The 18,605-nt window shown below is 37.1% G+C and overlaps 1 long non-coding RNA gene across 2 annotated transcripts; it reads right to left on the bottom strand.

Moving 5' to 3' along the window:
* Positions 1 to 11,945: 11,945 nt before the first annotated feature.
* On the bottom strand, positions 11,946 to 14,267 carry LOC137436307 (uncharacterized). Of its 2 annotated transcripts, none has more exons than XR_010986252.2 (3): positions 14,081 to 14,267; positions 13,670 to 13,820; positions 11,946 to 12,240 (listed from the first exon to the last, which is right to left on the bottom strand). It is a non-coding gene; the product is annotated as an uncharacterized LOC137436307 (long non-coding RNA). The 2 variants fall into 2 exon arrangements; XR_010986251.2 differs by lacking the exon at positions 11,946 to 12,240 and adding an exon at positions 13,393 to 13,464.
* Positions 14,268 to 18,605: the final 4,338 nt, after the last annotated feature.

The raw sequence follows: 18,605 nt of genomic DNA, 5'->3' as shown, positions 1-18,605 counted from the left end.
GCTGCTTCTGCTTTTTTGTATAAAGCGTGCTTCTGTTTTTTTGTATAAAACATGCTTCTGTTTTTTGTATAAAACGTGCTTCTGTTTTTGTATAAAACCGGCTTCTGTTTTTTTGTATAAAACGTGCTTCTGTTTTTTGTATGAAACCTGCTTCTGTTTTTTTGTATAAAACCTGCTTCTGTTTTTTTTTGTATAAAAACAGCTTCTGTTTTTTGTATAAAACATGCTTCTGTTTTTTTGTATAAAACCTGCTTCTGTTTTTTTGTATAAAACCTGCTTCTGTTTTTTTGTATAAAACCTGCTTCTGCTTTTTTGGTATAAAACCTGCCTCTGTTTTTTGTATAAAACCTGCTTCTGTTTTTTTGTATAAAATGTGCTTCTGTTTTTTGAATAAACCTGCTTCTGTTTTTTTTGTATAAAACCTGCTTCTGTTTTTTGAATAAACCTGCTTCTGTTTTTTTTGTATAAAACCTGCTTCTGTTTTTTTTGTATAAAATCTGCTTCTGTTTTTTGTATAAAACATGCTTCTGTTTTTTTGTATAAAACCTGCTTCTGTTTTTTTGTATAAAACCTGCTTCTGCTTTTTTGTATAAAACCTGCTTCTGCTTTTTTGTATAAAACCTGCTTCTATTTTTTGTATAAAACCTGCTTTTATTTTTTTTGTATAAAACCTGCTTCTGTTTTTTTGTATAAAACCTGCTTCTGTTTTTTTGTATAAAACCTGCTTCTGTTTTTTTGTATAAAACCTGCTTCTATTTTTTGTATAAAACCTGCTTTTATTTTTTTTGTATAAAATGTGCTTCTGTTTTTTGTATAAAACCTGCTTCTGTTTTTTTGTATAAAACTTGCTTCTGCTTTTTTGGTATGAAACATGCTTCTGTTTTTTTGTATAAAACCTGCTTCTGCTTTTTTGGTATGAAACATGCTTCTGTTTTTTTGTATAAAACCTGCTTCTGTTTTTTTGTATAAAACCTGCTTCTGTTTTTTTGTATAAAACCTGCTTCTGTTTTTTTGTATGAAACCTGCTTCTATTTTTTGTATAAAACCTGCTTTTATTTTTTTTGTATAAAATGTGCTTCTGTTTTTTGTATAAAACCTGCTTCTGTGTTTTTGTATAAAACCTGCTTCTGTTTTTTTGTATAAAACCTGCTTCTATTTTTTGTATAAAACCTGCTTTTATTTTTTTTGTATAAAATGTGCTTCTGTTTTTTGTATAAAACCTGCTTCTGTTTTTTTGTATAAAACCTGCTTCTGCTTTTTTGGTATGAAACATGCTTCTGTTTTTTTGTATAAAACCTGCTTCTATTTTTTGGTATGAAACATGCTTCTGTTTTTTTGTATAAAACCTGCTTCTGTTTTTTTGTATAAAACCTGCTTCTGTTTTTTTGTATAAAACCTGCTTCTGTTTTTTTGTATGAAACCTGCTTCTATTTTTTGTATAAAACCTGCTTTTATTTTTTTTGTATAAAATGTGCTTCTGTTTTTTGTATAAAACCTGCTTTTGTGTTTTTGTATAAAACCTGCTTCTGTTTTTTTGTATAAAACCTGCTTCTATTTTTTGTATAAAACCTGCTTTTATTTTTTTTGTATAAAACCTGCTTCTGTTTTTTGTATTAAACGTGCTTCTGTTTTTTGTATAAAACCTGCTTCTGTTTTTTTTGTAAAAAAACGTGCTTCTGTTTTTTAAATAAACCTGCTTCTGTTTTTTTTGTATAAAACCTGCTTCTGTTTTTTTGTATAAAACCTGCTTCTGTTTTTTGTATAAAACCTGCTTCTGTTTTTTGTATAAAACATGCTTCTGTTTTTTTGTATAAAACATGCTTCTATTTTTTTGTATAAAACCTACTTCTGCTTCTATGTATAAAACGTGCTTCTGTTTTTTGTATAAAACCTGCTTCTGCTTTTTTGTATAAAACCTGCTTCTGCTTTTTTGTATAAAACGTGTTCTGTTTTTTTGTATAAAACCTGCTTCTGTTTTTTTGTATAAAACGTGCTTCTGTTTTTTGTATAAAACCTGCTTCTGCTTTTTTGTATAAAACGTGCTTCTGTTTTTTGTATAAAACCTGCTTCTGCTTTTTTGTATAAAACGTGCTTCTGTTTTTTGTATAAAAGCTGCTTCTGCTTTTTTGTATAAAGCGTGCTTCTGTTTTTTTGTATAAAACATGCTTCTGTTTTTTGTATAAAACGTGCTTCTGTTTTTTTGTATAAAACCGGCTTCTGTTTTTTTGTATAAAACGTGCTTCTGTTTTTTGTATGAAACCTGCTTCTGTTTTTTTGTATAAAACCTGCTTCTGTTTTTTGTATGAAACCTGCTTCTGTTTTTTTGTATAAAACCTGCTTCTGTTTTTTTTTGTATAAAAACAGCTTCTGTTTTTTGTATAAAACATGCTTCTGTTTTTTTGTATAAAACCTGCTTCTGTTTTTTTGTATAAAACCTGCTTCTGTTTTTTTGTATAAAACCTGCTTCTGCTTTTTTGGTATAAAACCTGCCTCTGTTTTTTGTATAAAACCTGCTTCTGTTTTTTTGTATAAAATGTGCTTCTGTTTTTTGAATAAACCTGCTTCTGTTTTTTTTGTATAAAACCTGCTTCTGTTTTTTGAATAAACCTGCTTTTGTTTTTTTTGTATAAAACCTGCTTCTGTTTTTTTTGTATAAAATCTGCTTCTGTTTTTTTTGTATAAAATCTGCTTCTGTTTTTTGTATAAAACATGCTTCTGTTTTTTTGTATAAAACCTGCTTCTGTTTTTTTGTATAAAACCTGCTTCTGCTTTTTTGTATAAAACCTGCTTCTGCTTTTTTGTATAAAACCTGCTTCTATTTTTTGTATAAAACCTGCTTTTATTTTTTTTGTATAAAACCTGCTTCTGTTTTTTTGTATAAAACCTGCTTCTGTTTTTTTGTATAAAACCTGCTTCTGTTTTTTTGTATAAAACCTGCTTCTATTTTTTGTATAAAACCTGCTTTTATTTTTTTTGTATAAAATGTGCTTCTGTTTTTTGTATAAAACCTGCTTCTGTTTTTTTGTATAAAACCTGCTTCTGCTTTTTTGGTATGAAACATGCTTCTGTTTTTTTGTATAAAACCTGCTTCTGCTTTTTTGGTATGAAACATGCTTCTGTTTTTTTGTATAAAACCTGCTTCTGTTTTTTTGTATAAAACCTGCTTCTGTTTTTTTGTATAAAACCTGCTTCTGTTTTTTTGTATGAAACCTGCTTCTATTTTTTGTATAAAACCTGCTTTTATTTTTTTTGTATAAAATGTGCTTCTGTTTTTTGTATAAAACCTGCTTCTGTGTTTTTGTATAAAACCTGCTTCTGTTTTTTTGTATAAAACCTGCTTCTATTTTTTGTATAAAACCTGCTTTTATTTTTTTTGTATAAAATGTGCTTCTGTTTTTTGTATAAAACCTGCTTCTGTTTTTTTGTATAAAACCTGCTTCTGCTTTTTTGGTATGAAACATGCTTCTGTTTTTTTGTATAAAACCTGCTTCTATTTTTTGGTATGAAACATGCTTCTGTTTTTTTGTATAAAACCTGCTTCTGTTTTTTTGTATAAAACCTGCTTCTGTTTTTTTGTATAAAACCTGCTTCTGTTTTTTTGTATGAAACCTGCTTCTATTTTTTGTATAAAACCTGCTTTTTTTTTTTTTGTATAAAATGTGCTTCTGTTTTTTGTATAAAACCTGCTTCTGTGTTTTTGTATAAAACCTGCTTCTGTTTTTTTGTATAAAACCTGCTTCTATTTTTTGTATAAAACCTGCTTTTATTTTTTTTGTATAAAATGTGCTTCTGTTTTTTGTATAAAACCTGCTTCTGTTTTTTTGTATAAAACCTGCTTCTGCTTTTTTGGTATGAAACATGCTTCTGTTTTTTTGTATAAAACCTGCTTCTGCTTTTTTGGTATGAAACATGCTTCTGTTTTTTTGTATAAAATCTGCTTCTGCTTTTTTGGTATACAACATGCTTCTGTTTTTTTGTATAAAACCTGCTTCTGCTTTTTTGTATAAAACCTGCGTCTATTTTTTGTATAAAACCTGCTTTTATTTTTTTTGTATAAAACGTGCTTCTGTTTTTTGTATAAAACCTGCTTCTGCTTTTTTGTATAAAACCTGCTTCTGCTTTTTTGTATAAAACGTGCTTCTGTTTTTTTGTATAAAACCTGCTTCTGTTTTTTTGTATAAAACGTGCTTCTGTTTTTTGTATAAAACCTGCTTCTGCTTTTTTGTATAAAACGTGCTTCTGTTTTTTTGTATAAAACCTGCTTCTGCTTTTTTGTATAAAACGTGCTTCTGTTTTTTGTATAAAAGCTGCTTCTGCTTTTTTGTATAAAGCGTGCTTCTGTTTTTTTGTATAAAACATGCTTCTGTTTTTTGTATAAAACGTGCTTCTGTTTTTGTATAAAACCGCCTTCTGTTTTTTTTTGTATAAAAACAGCTTCTGTTTTTTGTATAAAACATGCTTCTGTTTTTTTGTATAAAACCTGCTTCTGTTTTTTTGTATAAAACCTGCTTCTGTTTTTTTGTATAAAACCTGCTTCTGCTTTTTTGGTATAAAACCTGCTTCTGTTTTTTTTTGTATAAAAACAGCTTCTGTTTTTTGTATAAAACATGCTTCTGTTTTTTTGTATAAAACCTGCTTCTGTTTTTTTGTATAAAACCTGCTTCTGTTTTTTTGTATAAAACCTGCTTCTGCTTTTTTGGTATAAAACCTGCCTCTGTTTTTTGTATAAAACCTGCTTCTGTTTTTTTGTATAAAATGTGCTTCTGTTTTTTGAATAAACCTGCTTCTGTTTTTTTTGTATAAAACCTGCTTCTGTTTTTTGAATAAACCTGCTTCTGTTTTTTTTGTATAAAACCTGCTTCTGTTTTTTTTGTATAAAATCTGCTTCTGTTTTTTGTATAAAACATGCTTCTGTTTTTTTGTATAAAACCTGCTTCTGTTTTTTTGTATAAAACCTGCTTCTGCTTTTTTGTATAAAACCTGCTTCTGCTTTTTTGTATAAAACCTGCTTCTATTTTTTGTATAAAACCTGCTTTTATTTTTTTTGTATAAAACCTGCTTCTGTTTTTTTGTATAAAACCTGCTTCTGTTTTTTTGTATAAAACCTGCTTCTGTTTTTTTGTATAAAACCTGCTTCTATTTTTTGTATAAAACCTGCTTTTATTTTTTTTGTATAAAATGTGCTTCTGTTTTTTGTATAAAACCTGCTTCTGTTTTTTTGTATAAAACCTGCTTCTGCTTTTTTGGTATGAAACATGCTTCTGTTTTTTTGTATAAAACCTGCTTCTGCTTTTTTGGTATGAAACATGCTTCTGTTTTTTTGTATAAAACCTGCTTCTGTTTTTTTTGTATAAAACCTGCTTCTGTTTTTTTGTATAAAACCTGCTTCTGTTTTTTTGTATGAAACCTGCTTCTATTTTTTGTATAAAACCTGCTTTTATTTTTTTTGTATAAAATGTGCTTCTGTTTTTTGTATAAAACCTGCTTCTGTGTTTTTGTATAAAACCTGCTTCTGTTTTTTTGTATAAAACCTGCTTCTGTTTTTTTGTATGAAACCTGCTTCTATTTTTTGTATAAAACCTGCTTTTATTTTTTTTGTATAAAATGTGCTTCTGTTTTTTGTATAAAACCTGCTTCTGTGTTTTTGTATAAAACCTGCTTCTGTTTTTTTGTATAAAACCTGCTTCTATTTTTTGTATAAAACCTGCTTTTATTTTTTTTGTATAAAATGTGCTTCTGTTTTTTTGTATAAAACCTGCTTCTGCTTTTTTGGTATGAAACATGCTTCTGTTTTTTTGTATAAAACCTGCTTCTGCTTTTTTGGTATGAAACATGCTTCTGTTTTTTTGTATAAAATCTGCTTCTGCTTTTTTGGTATACAACATGCTTCTGTTTTTTTGTATAAAACCTGCGTCTATTTTTTGTATAAAACCTGCTTTTATTTTTTTTGTATAAAACGTGCTTCTGTTTTTTGTATAAAACCTGCTTTTCACTTGACCAGACAAGTATGAAATGGTTCATTTTATAATTGTAAATAGCTTATCAAATGAGCAAATAAAGGCAAATGTAATATACTGTAGGCATATTTGTCATGCAAAAGAAATTCGTGTATTTTTTTTGTTAAAAGCAAAAACTCACTTGATTTTGTAAGAAGGTATCATAAGCTTTAAAAAAATGTAGGGTGGCATTTTTTCTGAACATTCTAACGGCCTGAAATCCAAGATGGCCGCCACCATAGCAAAACGCCCTAAATTTGACGCTAAAATTGACTTCATGTGGTTTAAATATTTTTGTTTTCAGCATGAACTGCTTGGAACTTGTATATAGAGGTGACTATAATAACAATAACTTCCACCTGACTACTAATCTTTTTATTTTGCACAATTTCAGACAGAGGCTGCCTTTTTGATTTCAACATGGCGGCCGGAAAATTGACGTTCGAATCCAGTCACCGGCAGCAGTTTGTTCGCTTTATAGTGTTAAGGTTCCACTTGTCCATTTTATGGTGTACTAACATATTCTTTTCTTCTTTTGCAGGTTGCAAGTACCCACAGCAACCATCACCCAGGATAACATCGCTTAGAGACCTTAGAATAACCAAAATGGCAGAGTCTTCATCTAACAAGAAGTCAAAAACGGTGGATTTTGAACTATGCTTTATTTGCCAGTTGAGCAGCAAGCAAACAGATTATACAAACTATGTGCTTCGTCCTTCTTTGCCTTCAGTAGAGAAAGTAATTACAACAACTGATGTTCGATGTTCATATGGGGAAACAGAATTCTCTACATTAAAGAATCGCATAAAAGGTTTGTCAGCCCATGAACTGTTACAGAATGGTTTTTCATACCACAAGACATGTTATAAGGATCTCACACATAAAACATGCATTGAACGAGCCAAGACCCGATATGAGAAAGGACAAGCGACAGGCAGCGTCAGTTATATAAAACAGAAGACAAAAGGACGACCGAAAAAATCTGATGCTGCATCTACAAGTGCTTCCACATCACAGCGATCTACCACAAGTCAGGCTTTCGACAAGGAGATGTGTGTCATTTGTCAGGAAGACAAAGCAGACAAATTGCACGACGTCTCAACTGAAAACATGGGAGCTCAGCTCAAAGCCATTGGTCAACAAACAGACAGAAAACTTTTGAAAGTTAGACTGAGCAATGTTGTAGGCTCATCTGATCTTCTTACAGCAGTTGCTGAGGACATGAAGTATCACCTTCTGTGCTTAGGCCATGCAAAACGAGACACAGAAAAAGCTAACAGACCTCCAAAACAGCATGTTCATTTTGCACAGTTAGTGTCTGACCTGGAGATGCTCGACATGGTGGAAACTGAAATCAATGACCCATCTAACAGTTCAGCTTTGAATATGAACGACATTGAACAATCATATGTTGGTTTGCTAGAAGCCAATGGGTTCCCTTTACCCGACAATCCGCGAAAGTACTGGACAAGTACTTTCTTATTGCACCTGAACTCTCAAACTTACAACATGAATTTGAGAAAAAGTACTTCACTGGCAGCAAGGCGAAGAGAACACAGCACCATGAGCTCACAGGGGGAACGCTCTCCCGAATAACACAAAATGCTGTCAAACTCAGTGCAGTATTTCACGAGCATGGAAACCCATTTGAATCCGCTGATGAGGATGAGATCTACAACCTGCTCACCAAAGCAGTTATGAATGAAACTGCTACCAACGACATCCTTCGGCGTGATGAGATTGGGCAACAGATGTTTGAAGGTTTCGTCACTGAACGCCTAACGGAAGGAAAACTTTCTGTGTGGGACAAAATGACCAAAAATAAACTGGGTACCTTCAAAAGTGCCAATGCAATGGCAGAAATCCAAATGGGAGACAAGGTGGTCAAAATCAAAGAAGAGCGAGGACTGTTGCAACGGTTCATTGTTATTTCAAGAAGTCGACCAGAGCTGAATCTCAAGGAATGCATCGGAACTTATGAGTTTGGTGTGGTGCCTCGATCACTATTTGCTTCAGATGGATCCCTCCTGCTGGCATACGATAAGGCATCAATACTTCATCATCTTGAGAAGCTGGACAGTAACACACAACATGTTCAAGCTGACAGAAATGAGGCAATCCAAGCAATCCAAGTACCCTTGCAGGTGGCAGACACAGCAGTGGAACATACAAATGTTGACCCAACAGATGAATCGTCAGCACACCGAGTGATCATTATTGATGGGATGGCTGTGGTAAATTCAGTTATCAAAACGGAACAAATGAAAACATGCCAAGACTTTGCAGATGCCTTTCTCCAGATAATCTGTAACATGGCAGCACAATATGATGAGGTCAGATTGGTGTTCGACCGGTACATCAAAACATCACTCAAGGAACAGATGAGGACAAAGAGGACCAAGGGAAAATCAACATATTACCACGTGAAGGACAACACTTTAATCCAACATATTTCCCTGAAGGACTTCTTATCAGATATCCGCGCCAAAGGACAACTGACCGAGTATTTGGCTGACAAAGTTGTATGTCACAGCAAGAGCTCCAACAACAGACTGAAACAACTTATGGTGACCTCAGGAACACAAACCAAGGGCAATGTTGATATCCCAGACTCGCTCCTCACTCACAGCCAAGAAGAGGCAGACACTTTGCTTGTACTGCATGCTCTAACTGTTCTCAATGAAGCAGAACTTGTTGTCAGTTCCCCAGACACAGACGTCTTTTTGTTGCTTGTCTACATGTATCCAAACTTACCAACGTCTACAACCTTCCTTACGGGAAAGGGCAGGCTGAAGAGGCACATTTCTGTGCGGAGCATATACAACAACTTAGGACCAAAGCACGCTTCTGCACTGTTAGGTTTTCATGCTCTGACAGATTCCGATATGTCTGGTAGATTTGCTGGCAGAACCAAAGACTCGTGCTTCAAGGCATTTATGTCTTGTGATGATGAGATCCTGGATGCACTAGCAATGCTCGGGAATGATGACATTGATCTGCCCGCTGATGTGTGCTCTCAGTTGGAACGCTTTGTCTGTATTTTGTATCGATCCAAAATCTACACAAAAGTGAATGAGCTCCGTTGGTTCCTCTACTCAAATCGTGCAGCCGAAGGAGAAAACCTACCACCAACTTCTGGTTCACTGGACTTACACATTCGTCGGGCACATTACATATCCATGATTTGGAGAAAAGCTTGTGAAACTCACCCGTGCCTCCCAGCACCAGCTGCATTTGGTTGGACATTTGATGCAGTTTCAAGTCACTTCTCTCCAGTTCGCTGTTTGAATCCACCAGCTCCTGAAGCAGTATTGCACCTCATAAAGTGCGGGTGCAAACGTGGATGCGAAGGAAGGTGCAGCTGTCGCAAGAACAATATCCCATGTACGGAAGTTTGTGGGTGCTGGGTTTTCAGCTGCAACAACAAAACTGTCCAACCAGGGATAAATGAAGACTGTGAAGATTGAGGTGTTACTTTCGATGACATTCACAAAATTATAATTCACTTGATATCCATTGTTAAAAATACTAAATGAAAGCCAGGCATTTAATCAGTGTGACTTTTTGCATCTTCCTGTTTAAACGATTTAAGAGATTGAACAGTAATTCAAGTATTTCATTTTATTTAGATCTGTTTGTTGGCTTGTTAATTATGTATTCTTTGTGAAAAATACATGTCTTTAAACAGATACTTTGTTTGTAATTACATGCGAAGGGAGAAGGTATAGTTTACATTGCGGGTGCGCGGTGGCCATTTTGGAATTTGGCATGCAGATCATACATATAACATAAATTTGATGATTCCATTCGATTCCTGGTCTCAGAAAACATATATTTAGACACTTTATTTGTAATTGTATCACATGTACTCGCGAAGATATCGCATTATTAGTGTTTGGCGGCCATTTTGGACGCCATCTTGGATTTCATAGTCTTAGAATGTTCAGAAAAAATGCCACCCTAATTTTTTTTAAAGCTTATGATACCTTCTTACAAAATCAATTGAGTTTTTGCTTTTAACAAAAAAAATACACGAAATTCCAAATATGCCTATACTAGCTCATCATTCGTTTAGAAATGACAGAAAGTTGTACGTTTCGAAATCGATTAATAGACACTCGCTAACGTCAATCCGTCAATTGCGAAGATGCCACCAATCCAGCACATTTCTCAGCCTCTGGAACTCACTACGTCACACCATCAGAGACTCCTCCTCACTCACCACATTCAAAACATCACTCAAGACCCACCTGTTCAACACTGCATTCCACATTTAACCCACAGCATTTAACCCATGACTATCTCTTCTCCTTCTCCTTCCTTTTGCTTTGATTATTTACCTGTTGATTTTTGTCTTTTTGCACTTGTTTTTTTGTACTCTGTCAAAGCGTCTTTCGGCTTCTTGAAAAGCGCGATATAAAATAAATGTATTATTATTATTATTGTTGATCTTTGTTGCTGCATTTTTGCTTGAGCAAGAAATGCTGAAATCTATCTATCTGGGTTCTTTCCAAACATCTTTCTTGGGCTAAGAGTTAGGGCTAAGAGTTAGGGCTAGGAGTTAGGGCTAGGAGTTAGGGCTAGGTGCTAGGATTAAGAGTTAGGGCTTGGAGCTAGGATTAAGAGTTAGGGCTAGGAGCTAGGATTGAGAGTTAGGGCTAGGATCAAGGATTAAGAGTTAGGGCTAGGAGTTAAGGCTAGGGGTTAGAGCTAGGAGTTAGGGCTAGGGGTTAGGGCTGGGTGTTATGGCTAGGTGCTTGGATTAAGAGTTAGGGCTAGGAGCTAGGATTAAGAGTTATGGCTAGGAGTTAGGGCTAGGATCAAGGATTAAGAGTTAGGGCTAGGAGTTAGGGATAGGGGTTAGGACTAGGAGTTAGGGCCTAGGAGCTAGGATTAGGAGTTAGGGCTAGGTGCTAGGATTAAGAGTTAGGGCTAGGAGTTAGGGCTAGGGGTTAGGGCTAGAAGTTAGGGCTAGGAGTTAGGGCTAGGAGCTAGAGGTGGAGTTAGGGCTAGGAGCTAGAGCTGGAGTTAGGGCTAGGAGTTAAGGGAAGGAGCTAGGACTAGGAGTTAGGGATCTTTGTTCCTTTCTCATAAATGTTTTTTTTCTGGAAGCCTCACTTGGCTGCACTTTGATGGGTTTGAGGGTTGTGGGGTAGCAGCTGAAACCCGAATGCTATCCAGGTTCCTCCTGATGACTCCATCTTTGCTCTTTGCCAAGTTGGAATCTTTTGGACGGACATGTCTCCATCGGCTTTGACGTCCGCACAATTCGTAAAGCTGAAACCATTCACTGTTATTGAAGTGGCAAAGGAGATGAATGATTCAGAACTTCCCAACCCATCCATGTAGTGGTCGAATTTGCCATGTGAACACATACATACATTCCTTATTATGAACACACCAGATGATGGTTGAGCCTTGAATTTTGTTGGTGGTGGAGACCGGTAACGTCTTCACAATATTATACTTCCTGGCTCGGTTTGATCTTGGGGTGAAATGACTGACCCAGTGACCCAGGTCTCATCTGATGTCACAACATTATTCCAGAAATAAACTCCTGGTTGTTTTCACAACTTCTGTTTGAATATGCACACAAGAGGCCTTTTGATCAAACACAAAGTCATTTTCTACCCACTTGGCATGAGCCTTATCCGCTTTCAAGTGAGAGGGAATGAGTGTTTGCATGCTTCCAACACTGACGTACAATTCTTCCATTGTAATCTGGTGATTTTGCAAAAAACATTGCACGTTTAATAATGGATGGAATGAAGAGAACATTGGTCGAGGCCATGGGAGGCGAAGAGAAGCTGCTCTTTCAGGTGTTAACCATTCGTTGGAACCAAGATATTCTCGTTTTGTGTTTTTAATGAATTTTCTGATATTTGTAGAATTTTTTTTTTGACTTGGAAGTTGTTTGTGGGTTACGATGTGTAAATAAAGGTGAAAAAGTCTCATTTAATGCAATTTAATTCCAGGCTATAAGGCAACGAAAGGTGAACATTTTTGAAAAGGGGTGAATACTTTATATAGGCACTAGAGGTGAACAATGAACATATAGACCCCAATAACTTTATATAGGCCCTGAGGCAGTGTTCTGTGCCCTGTGCTTTTTCTGGTCTTCATCAATAATCTCTCCGACTCTCTGGAAAATCCTCTCTATCTCATTGCTGATGACTCCACTCTCTGCCGCTGCATTCCTCATCCCTCAGATCAGCAGTCTGCAGCCTCCTCACTCTCTGCAGACCTGGACAAAATCACAGACTGGTCAAACAAGTGGAACATGTCTTTCAATCCTAACAAATCTCACACTCTTACTATGTCTCTCCGAAAAGACCGACTGGACAACCCTCCCATCCACCTTCTGAATAATCCTCTCCAAGAAGTTCTATCACTCAAGCTTTTGGGTCTCACTATCTGCCATGATCTTTCCTGGGAAAACCACATTTCCAATCTGGCCTCCAAAGCCAGTCGCCGACTGGGCATCCTCCGTCATGCGAAGTCCTTCCTCGGCACACCTGAGCTCCTCACCACATACAAGGCTTTCATCCGCAGCTCAATGGAATACTGTTCCCCCCTCTGGGCCGGTGCTCCTGCCTCACACCTTGCTCGTCTTCACACTGTTGAAACCAAAGCCTTCAGAATCATTGGAATCTCCTCCGATGAAGCTATCTCTGAGGGCCTTTCACTCACTCACCGCAGGCAGGTTGGTGGTCTTTCTGTCTTCTACCGACTCCTCTCCGGCCTTGCCCCCCCAGCTCTCTCTGGGCTCTGTCCCACAATATTCCTACAGGTCGCACAAGATCTGCCAGCAACCCTCTTGTGGTTAAACTGCCAAAATCAAGGCTCTCTGCTCACCTTCGCTCCTTCATTCCTCTTTTCTCCCGCCTCTGGAACAAACTCCCCCACTCTCTTCAATCCCACCCCTCCTTCCAGGTCTTTAAAACGGCTGTTCACCACCATCTCTTATCTTCCCCCATCCAAAACCTTGATCTTTTCTACCCCCGTTAATTCACCCCAGATCCACGTTTTTGAAATACCGACTTCTTTCCTGGAAGTTCTAGCAGTGTCCATGTGTTTTATACCTCCCCCACCCCCCTAACTTCCCATGCCTGCTCCCCCCAAGTCCTCTCCCTCCCACAGATCTCCCGATGCCCTTGTTCTCTCCTTTTGTCGTTGTGTGCTTCCCACTCTCTCCCAATCTTGTCTCCCGCTCCTTTTATTTAATGTTTTATGTGTCAGTTTGTGTTTTGTGATTAATGTTACCTCTTACATGAGCCTCGATCTTGTATACAAAAAAACCCCCAAAAAACAGACCACCGACTTAACAACCATGCCATTCAAAAGATATCAATATATCTTTATGTTCCTCAAACTAAATGCAGAGGGGAAAGCAAACTTGATGTTCACAAAGTAGCGTCCCCTTCTGAAACTCCGTCAGGACGACAGTTTTCATCAAACAAATCCAATTCTGTCAGAACAAAGAACAAGACGACTCATTGACGGACAAACCGACAACCTACTGAACCATCCCACCATTGTTGAGCTGAACATAAACCGAAACACTTTGAAATGTGTGCAAAAGCAAAGGAACACAGTTGCAGAAGAATATTTACTGATCAAGATTTCTTTCTGAGTTAATATAAAAATTGTCATTCGATTGGAAAGTTTCTGACCTCTTGATCAAGCGAACCCTTAACCTGCACTCAGCAGGTGCAGAATCATACATTTGACCTGTTGATGACTCTTCATGGAGACAAACATTCCTTTGGAATGTTATAAATCTGCAGCCGGTGGCTTTGTCACTTAATCCTGTGAAATTACATCCTGTGTAGAAACGAGAACAATTATTAGTCTCAAAATGGAATTTTCAAATTTTGTAACTAATGTTATGTTTGTTGAAGGAATAGAGTGAGCCATCGCAAAGCTGATCGAACAAGTTAAACAGCCGTGAATAGGAGTTTGACCTGGATTTATCTTTTCAGAAAAGCGTAGTCCAAGGTGAAACTGACTGCAAGTAAGGATGGCAAGAGAAGCAAAGAAGATGCCATGAGTGGCAGATTCAGAGGGTACACGAGCACGCATACCTGTTTGATCGGACGCGGAGCACACCTCTAGTATGGTATACATGTTGGCAATGACAAATCCGTCCATAACTTGCTCACAAATGACACGGAACAGATATCCTGCTCACAAACAAACAGACAGAAGGCAAACAGGGATGACTTTGGTGGCGGAGGTAATGATTGTCCTGTGCTCTGTGTCCCAGCTGCAGGTGCCGATCCAGTGGTGATGAGCACATTGTGTTATCTCGGCGATAGCTCAGCTGAACGGGGGCAGGCTTTGGCAATGATTTATTACCTTTTATCATTAACAAGAGGACGAGTGCATGCCCTTTGCCTGCCCAGGTCAGGGACTGCTTCCTTTCTCCTTGAATTATCTCATGCACTGAAAACTTCTTAAGGATCATTCATTCAGCTTCACGTCTACAAAAGTTGGCTTTCCTTCTGCAGGGATCTTGCTGCAATGTGTTTGCCCTCCAGCTTCCTGTTCCTACTTGTTTTATTCAGTTCTCAGGGAAGAGAAGCTACTTGTATACTATTTATGATTGACGAAGAACTCAGAATTGTACCAAAGGTGCAAATCTTTGGATTGAATATTGAAGAAACTGCACACATCATTGGACTTAAACTTGCAGATTTCCTTCTCTACCGTGTTTAGTTATCAGTGCGATAGATGGCTTATTATTCTACTGGTATTTCCAGGCCAGTTTCTCACATTCATTGGTGAATATATACTCATTATTTAGTTACTAGTAAAAAATCCCATCAAAAATGATGGGTTGGAATAGTTTATTTGACAGTGCAGCCTCATGAGCGTGCCAAAGTCTGAAGCCTCGGCCTCGTGTCAGGTGTGCTGATATCTTCTTTATTTATTTGACATCATACGGATGTAAATGAAAACTCGTTTTACTCTGCCTGATTTGCACATCATGTGCAGCAAATTTCACTTCCCTGCTCTTTGTATTTATTCTTATTTAAAAAACGCTTCTGTACACCGCCCTTGAGGCTCGGTTTACAAGCCACCATCTACAATTCCAATGGAGGAGACATAATTACTCTTTTATGGAAAATGTTTTTCGAGTTTGTTTTCTCCTCAAAAATAGACCGTAGTGAACACACATTCGTGTTAAAAGATTGGTGGTTTAAAACCTTTCCTTATGAAGGGGACAGACATCTGTACAACACACATTGTATTTTATATGGTAGATGTCTCCGCTCCTACAGAAGGTGTGGGGGAATATTCTGGCTTTTATCCCTCCCAACTGGGGGCAGTTCATTTGGGGGGTTATTCTTTGGCTCCTGTCTGTCCATCCATCCGTCCACACGTCCAACATGAGCGTCTACTAAAAAATGAGTAGATGCATTTCTTTCATATCTGGCACATGTATGTAATAATGTCTGGTTCTGAGGCATGACAAATTATTTTGGGATGTGAGCTAAAAGTCTTGGGACACATGATATTACCACCGAATCTGGGAAATTACATTTTTTTTTACAGGAGGAAACAGTACAGGATTGGAAAACATTTGGAAATATTATTTATTTATATACACTGTACCAGTGTACCATCATCACGACAAACACAAAACTTTGGATTACCCATAATCACTTGCGTATAATCCGCTATCATGTATAATATGCCCGGCCCTTTTCAGACACAACTCTCAGGAAATTACCACTTTTAGTCAGGTTCACGATGTCAATAAATTATATTTCGTTCAAAATCATGGTAGATGAGCAAACCTATACATTTTTGGAAAGGTTATAGCATAAGGAAACTAAAAATCAATGTTTACATTTGGAGAGATACCTGTATGGCGGCCATTTTGGATTTTCAAAATGGCCACTGTAAAATACATATTTTGTTCTATTTCTGCCTCTAATTACCCTAAAAACTTTTTAAAATATACTAAACCTATATTTTCAGGGACAAGGAATCCAATGAAAGTATCAAATTAGTGCTATGGGGAATGGTAAGACACGAATCGAAGGTTTTGAATTGCAAAATACTGTCTTTATATTCGCGATAAGTTGCATAATCAAATACATGTTATCATTTTGTACAGGCAGTTAATAACATCAAAATGTGTCACAATAATTCATATCACCAAACATACGCAGGCAGTCAGCAAAATCATATATACACATGCGGTCAGTATAACTTCACATCTACACAGGCAGTCGATGACAAAATATACACAGGCAGTCAATGGCATCAAACATGCACGATTACAGAATATGCCATTTAGAGTTCGTCATCACTGTCCTGGGTGTCCTATCCGACAATATAGTCCGCATCGTTTTCACAGTCCGTTCCACACAAGCAAAGGTCGGTCAAATTGATTGGCAAATCGAATTGGTCGAATGGTCGAATGGTCGATCGAAGCGATTGGTCGATTGGTCGAATTGGTCGAATTGGTCGAATCGAATTGGTCGGAATTGGCAAATGTAAACATTGATTTTCAGATTTTCCATGTAATAACTTTTCCAAAAATGTATAGGTTTGCTAATCTACCATGATTTTGAACGAAAAAACATAGTGAACCTGACTATTTCCATGTATAACCCAAACTCCAAAAATGAACTCCAGCTCAGGACTGGAAATTTATTTAACTCCAAAGCAGTTGTGACAATCTCGAGAGAGAGCAATTTTATATGGTGTTTAATTCAGCATAACGGATAACTTCTGACTTGTATGAAACACAATATGATGAACAACATGGCATGTCAAATGTACCAAGCACCTCTTACTGAGTGATATGTGGCTTCTGTCAAATTTGCATAGTAAGAGCTCATTATGAACTCTCAAGGCTTCAGCGAATCAGTAATATGGGACTTCAAAATGATGTGTAAATGCTAATGAGGCCTTCTGCACATGTGTGTGCGCGTTTTCAGTGACTCGCTTCCGCAAACTGTGGCACTTTTAACCGGCCGTTGCGAGGGCAAAATCTGTCATTCTAATTGTCTTTTTAACATAATATTTTACGCATTTGGACGAAAGAGTAGCAATTTCAAAATGGTTAACCATAGTTCTGTTCCTGAATGCAAATCTAACTCACGGAAATACTAGAAATATCCAAGTATGAGAGGTGTTGAGTTCCTATCATTTCCTTGAAGTACTAATTTCCTCGCTAAGTGGCAGCAATGGATAAACACACACACACATACATATACACACACACAGACACACACAGACACACACACACACACACAGACACACACACACACACACACACACATATACACACATGGGTTTGGAGTCATTTTCTTATACATAGGCAGACAACATATTTCTGTACACTTCCGAATTCATTCTGCTGCTGTCATCATTAGTTACATCATCAATAAAGATGAGTGAACCAGTTACAGAGGCAGTCCTGCAAGCTTAAGACATGACACTATCTCGAACATACTCCACAGATGCGGTATTATGGTTTTAAATCAAGAGCAGTTCCTTCCTTTCTCCACGCTTCCCCCTTTCCATCGCTTTGGTAAAGGTTTATCTTGGTGTCATCTGTCCATAAAAAATTGTTCCAGAAATACACTGGCACACTTCTGTACTTCTTGGCAAATTCTAATCTGGCCTATTTTTGGTGCTGATGAGAGGTTTGCATCTTGCGGTGTAGCCTTTGTAATTCTGCTGTCGAAGTCTACTGCGAATGGTAGATATTGATGCTTTCACTCCTGCACGCTGAAGGTTGTTAGTGATGTCACAGACAGTTATTTTAGGGTTTTTATTTACAGCTCTGATGATTTTTCTGTCATGAACTTCAATTGTTTTTCTTAGCTGACCTGATCGTTGTCTATTGTTAAGTACACGAGTGGTTTCTTCCTTTTCATTATATTCTAAATTGTTGTATTTGCTCTGTCTGGATGTTGTGAGATGGTTCTAATATAATTTTTCTGTTCTTTCAGCTTACAAATGGCTTGATTTACTTTCATAGACAATTCTCTCGTGTTCATGTTAGTTTATGCCTTCTGACTCCAAAGGCAAATTCAATGACTAAAACCAAGACTAGACATTCACAGGTTTTTTTGTGAACGATCAATGCAACAAGAAACATCTGTCAGTCATTTGTTCCAATACTTATGCTTACCTAAAATGGGGAGACTGAACATAAAAAGTGTGATTGTTCTACAATGGTAAAACATATATCTATCTATAATTCCAGTAATCTCTGTATGTGTGTGTGTTTGTCTGTGACCGCTGTTTCTCGACAACCACGGGTCCGATATACTTGAAACTTGCCAGGTATATTGCTGGGGACCCGAGGATGTGCCTTTTCAAGGTTTGAAATTAATCGGACAAGTGGTTCCCAAGGTATGGTCACCGTACTCGCAAGCCGTTCGCTTTGGCTTTGCGAATGGACCAAACCATTTCATGTAAATAGAGGGGGGGGTTCTACCGTACTCGCAAGCCGTTCGCTTTGGCTTTGCGAATGGACCAAACCATTTCATGTAAATAGAGGGGGGGGGTTCTGTGGTCGTTACTGCCACGTGGTTTCAAAGTTTTTTTTTGTTGTTGTTGTTTGCACGCATGTTTTTTTGC

This window comes from Myxine glutinosa, chromosome 11, assembly GCF_964187855.1.
Source record: "Myxine glutinosa chromosome 11, kmMyxGlut1.1, whole genome shotgun sequence".
Lineage (NCBI taxonomy): Eukaryota > Metazoa > Chordata > Myxini > Myxiniformes > Myxinidae > Myxine > Myxine glutinosa.
This window is presented reverse-complemented; position numbering and strand designations above follow the sequence as displayed.